The 5,000-nt window shown below is 38.3% G+C and overlaps 1 protein-coding gene across 1 annotated transcript in view; it reads right to left on the bottom strand.

Moving 5' to 3' along the window:
* Positions 1-4,590: 4,590 nt before the first annotated feature.
* LOC143282080 (matrilin-1-like) overlaps positions 4,591-5,000 on the bottom strand; it is a 14,863-nt gene continuing 14,453 nt past the window's right edge. The window contains exon 9 of the mRNA XM_076587543.1: positions 4,591-5,000. This exon is cut by the window's right edge and continues 363 nt beyond it. The gene's annotated coding sequence lies outside the window, so the exon portion shown is untranslated.

The following is a 5,000-nucleotide window of genomic DNA, read 5'->3' as shown; positions in this document are numbered from 1 at the left end:
AGCAGTAAGAGCCAGTGCAATTTTGCCTCCTAGTTTGAGAGTCATAGTCCTTGACAAAAGACTAAGCTGTAAATGGTTTCCCATTGACTGGAGAAACCATTGATAATACAGCTCTCACTTTGCTGTTGGCCGAAATGTAAATTTATGTCAATCTGTGATATAAGCCGAGTGTTGGGCCTCACACACACACATACATACACACCGTATCAGTATCAGTAGCTCAAGGAGGCGTCACTGCGTTCGGTCAAATCCATCTATCTATCCATCTATCTATCCAGTATGTGTGTGTGTGTGTGTGTGTGTGTGTGTGTGTGATAGATAGATAGATAGATAAACAAAATTATGGAGATAAAATCGTGTATGTATAAATATAGACATGTATGCATCTATATCTATATTTATACATACACGATTTTATCTACATAATTTTGTTTATTTAGCTATCTATCTATCACACACACACACACACACACACACACACACACACACACACGATGGATAGATAGATGGATTTGACGGAACGCAGTGACGCCTCCTTGAGCTACTGATACTGATACGGTGTGTGTGTGTGTGTGTGTGTGTGTGTGTGTGTTATTGTTGCTATTATCATTAGTGTTGTTATTGTTGTTATCATCATTCATCATCGTTATTGTTGTCTTTGTTGTTATTGCTATTGTTGTTGTTGCTATTATCATTGTTTCTTTTTAGGTTGTTGTTTTTCATCAATCTTTGCAAAGTTATTTTGCGCGGTTCAGTTCAAAACTGCACTTATTTTCCTTCTCCTTTATGTTGTACCTATCTGTCTGTCTATCTATCTGTCTGTCCACACACACACACACACACACACATGAAAAATTACACATTAAATTCTGTAAGCAAATACTTGGAGTACACAAAAAAGCTATGGTGCTTCCTGTGTTAGGTGAACTGGGCAGATTCTCAATAAATTTAAAGATAATGTGCCAAATTATTACATATTGGATTCACATTATCCAATAACCAGAAACTTCCCTCATCAACAAAATAGATAAGTCCATGTACCAACAAGAAAATAAAACTTCCCCATGGTTGATATTTGTTAGAAAGATACTCGAAATTATAGGCCTTGATCACATATGGAAAAATCAATTCACATTCAGCGTACATAGACTGAAATACGTCGTGTATAAAAAAAATAGAATATGAATATATCAAATACTGGAAAGATAAAAGAGAAAAAACATTAAAGCTAAAATTTTACAATACGATTGTAGCAGAGTACAATACTGAAACCTATCTTTTAAATATATCAGATACAAAACACAGACAAGCTTTAACGAAACTCAGAATAAGCGCGCACGACCTAAAGATTGAGAAAGGTAGATATTTAAATATTCCACAAGAAGACAGATTGTGCAACAAGTGTAACATCCTGGAAGACGAAATCCATCTTCTTGATCATTGTATTAAATATAAAACCTTAAGGCAACAATTTTTAAAGGATATTCAAAATTCGAATAACACAGGACATATTCCCAGTCAGCTGATGCTAACAGATGATGAATATATACAAACAAGATTGGGAAAATTTGTTTATGAATGCTGCTGCAATTTACTGCATTAACTGATTGATTAATTGTGCGTTTTTTTTCATTCGTTCATTCATTTACCATTGCACTTGTGTCTTATAAACCTTACGGTTTCATGACAATAAAATCTATTCTATTCTATTCACACACACACACACACACACACACACACACACACACAAAAAAAAAAAAAATACTGGATAGATAGATAGATAAATAGACTTATACAGACATAATCATGAATACATATAATTTATTTATATATGTATATGATTACATATGTATCATCATATCATGTATACACACAGACACGCGCGCGCGCAAATATATATATATGTATATATATATATATAAATTATATATATATATATATATATATATATATATATATATATATATATATATATATATATATATATATATGTGTGTGTGTGTGTGTGTGTGTGTGTGTAATATATATATATATATATATATATATTTGTGTGTGCGTGTGTTTGTGTGCCAGTGTGCGTGTGCGTGCGTGTGTGCGTGCGTGTGTCTCTGTGTCTGTGCTTCCCCCCCCCCCCACCCACCCACATTAAGACATTTTCTTTCTTTTCAAAAACGATGGGTACTAGTTAAAAAAACAACAACAACAAAACCAAAAAACAAGCTGTCTGCTCGGACGTTTTCTGCCCTTTTAAGCTCTGGTCCTCGCTGCCTCTCGGACCTCCTTGAAGTGTACATTCTAACTCGTCACCTTCGTTGTGCTTCTGATACCAGGCTGATAAAATCATTGTGCAGCAAAGAAGAAGGAACAGGGTCTGAGGTCTTCCTCTTTTCAGGCCCCGTCACTGTGGAACAAACTGCCAGAAAACTTGCGACATTTTGTTTCGCTGAAATCTTTTAAGCCTGCTCTGAAAACACATCTTTTCCAACCTCATAGGACAAATTTTTCAGTGCTGGTCTTGTTATGATCTGGTTTAAACGCATGATTTATTGTGGGAATGCCGTTTGCCATGTGTGTGTGTGTGTGTGTGTGTGTGTGTGTGGCGATTTGATAGTGAGTATCCGTGCATTCGTGTACATGTGTGTGTGTGTGTGTGTGTGTGTGTGCGCCTTAGTGTGTGTTGCGGGTATGCGTTTTCTGTACAGCGTCATGGGTAGGTGGTCGTTGCGAATGTTCAGTGGCGTGACTGTATTCTGGCACGCGTTTCCGTGTGTGGGGGTATGGGGGTGGGGTGGGTGGTGGGTTGAGGGTTATTAAGAACTGAGGCGGGGAGAGGAGAGGGGAACGAAAATAATGTAAATCTCTTTGAGCAGTATTTCTTGGAGAAACGCGCTACATTAATTGCATAATAATGAATGATGATTCTGCACCTGGTGATGGAGATGCTACTAGTTAAGTTTTGCACTGCTTGACAAGGCTGTACTCTCATGATACATCCCGGAGTCAACCAGGCAACACTCCCAAAGACTCATCCATGTGAGCTCATGTACGTTTATATGTATTTGACTGTGCTTTCATATCTGTGAAACTGCATGTTTGGTGTATATATGTTATGCATGTGTGGGTGTATGTGTGAATGTGTGTCTTCATGTTTTACATTTATTTGCTTATTTATCATCATTGTTGTCTCATTTATTTATTTATTATTATTATTATATATTTTTATTATCATTACTACTATCTTTTTTATATCATAATTATTATTTATTTATTTATTTATTTATTTATGTAAGCTTATCTATTATTTATTCACCTTTTTTTTTCTCAAGGCCTGACTAAGCGTGTTGGGTTACGCTGCTGGTCAGGCATCTGCTTGGCAGATGTGGTGTAGCGTATATGGATTTGTCCGAACGCAGTGACGCCTCCTTGAGCTACTGAAACTGAAACTCATCCATGTAATGGATGACCACAGACTGTGTGGTTCCAGTCTCCCCATTTGAGCCAACAGCACACTCAGCTCAGGGTAGGGGCCGACCAAGGGCAGATAAAACCCTATTGAATCATAGCTCTGAAAAGTCTCGAACCCGTGTTTGTTGTCCCAGTCAGCCAGTCCGCGACACTGACCACTCGGCCACGGCGACTGGTTGTCTGTGTGTACTTGGGTTGTAAGAAATGTTACAGTTCTAGGTGAGGTGCGACACACTGTGTGTGTGTGTGTGTGTGTGTGTGTTTGCTTGCTTGTGTAAGTATGCATTCGTGCTCAAGTTCGCAGAACGTGGCCCATTTTTCTTAATTCTTAGTTTATGTCAGTCATTTGCCTTCCGTATATCTGTGAAATCCCCAGAAAAACAAAACAACAGGAAACAAATAAACAACAAATTGTTGTTGTTGTTGTTGTTGAAAAAGCACCTTTTTTTTTTGAAGGGGGGAACGTATGATTTTAGAGAGATATACAATTTTCAGAGATAACTCTGCATTCCCTCACTTCCTGCTTGCCCGGAACGGGATGTCTCTCAACGATCCACCATTCACCCGGTACATGATGGGCGCAATAACCGAGTGGTTAAAGTGTTGGACTTTCAATCTGAGGGTCCCGGGTTCAAATCTTGGTGACGGCGTCTGGTGGGTAAAGGGTGGAGATTTTTCCGATCTCCCAGGTCTACATATGTGCAGACCTGCCAGTGCCTGAACCCCCTTCGTGTGTATACGCAAGCAGAATGTCAAACACGCACGTTAAAGATCCTGTGATCCATGTCAGCGTTCGGTGGGTTATGGAAACACAAGAACATACCCAGCATACACCCCCCCCACCCCCGAAAGCGGGGTATGGCTGCCTACAGGGCGGGGTAAAAACGGTCATACACGTAAAAGCCCACCCGTGTACATACCACGAACGAAGAAGAAGATCCGGTAGCGTGATTATGTTGTTCTTGTTTACTTGTTTTATTCGGCTTTTTGTTGTTGTTGTTGTTGGTGGTGTTGTTGTTGTTGCTGCTGTTTCGTTGTTGTTATTTTGTCATTCTTTGAAAAAGGGTAACCTATGTGTTTCTTTAACGAAATATCATTCAGTTGAAAACACATTACACAACAAAGTGAATGTTCATACATTGCTGTTTAATACATCTCTTTTCCTTTATTACACTTTAATTATATCATAACAAACCGCATATGCATAAGCTAGTTGCGCAAGGGCTACAGAAAGCTCGAATATTGAATGGAAACGTGTCATGCCTATATTAAGCCATTATGTTATGTGTTTGAAACACGAACACCAACTTTGAATATAATGTAAAGCAAAAAGCGATCAGTAGTTATACCCCTACGGCACACCCTATATCAAGAATGAAGAATACCCAGTCCTTTGACACCTGTTGGGGCATGGAGCATTTTCAAACATCATCACTATTTTAGACCCAAAATGAACAAGTTAAAACACAATTAAGGCACATGAAATTTATGATGAAAATACAGATAAGCAATCATGTTTTGTCATTGTGTAACAT

This window comes from Babylonia areolata, chromosome 5 (assembly GCF_041734735.1).
Source record: "Babylonia areolata isolate BAREFJ2019XMU chromosome 5, ASM4173473v1, whole genome shotgun sequence".
Taxonomy (NCBI): Eukaryota; Metazoa; Mollusca; class Gastropoda; order Neogastropoda; family Buccinidae; genus Babylonia; species Babylonia areolata.
Note: the sequence above shows the minus strand (reverse complement) of the source record. Positions and strands in the feature narration are given on the sequence as shown.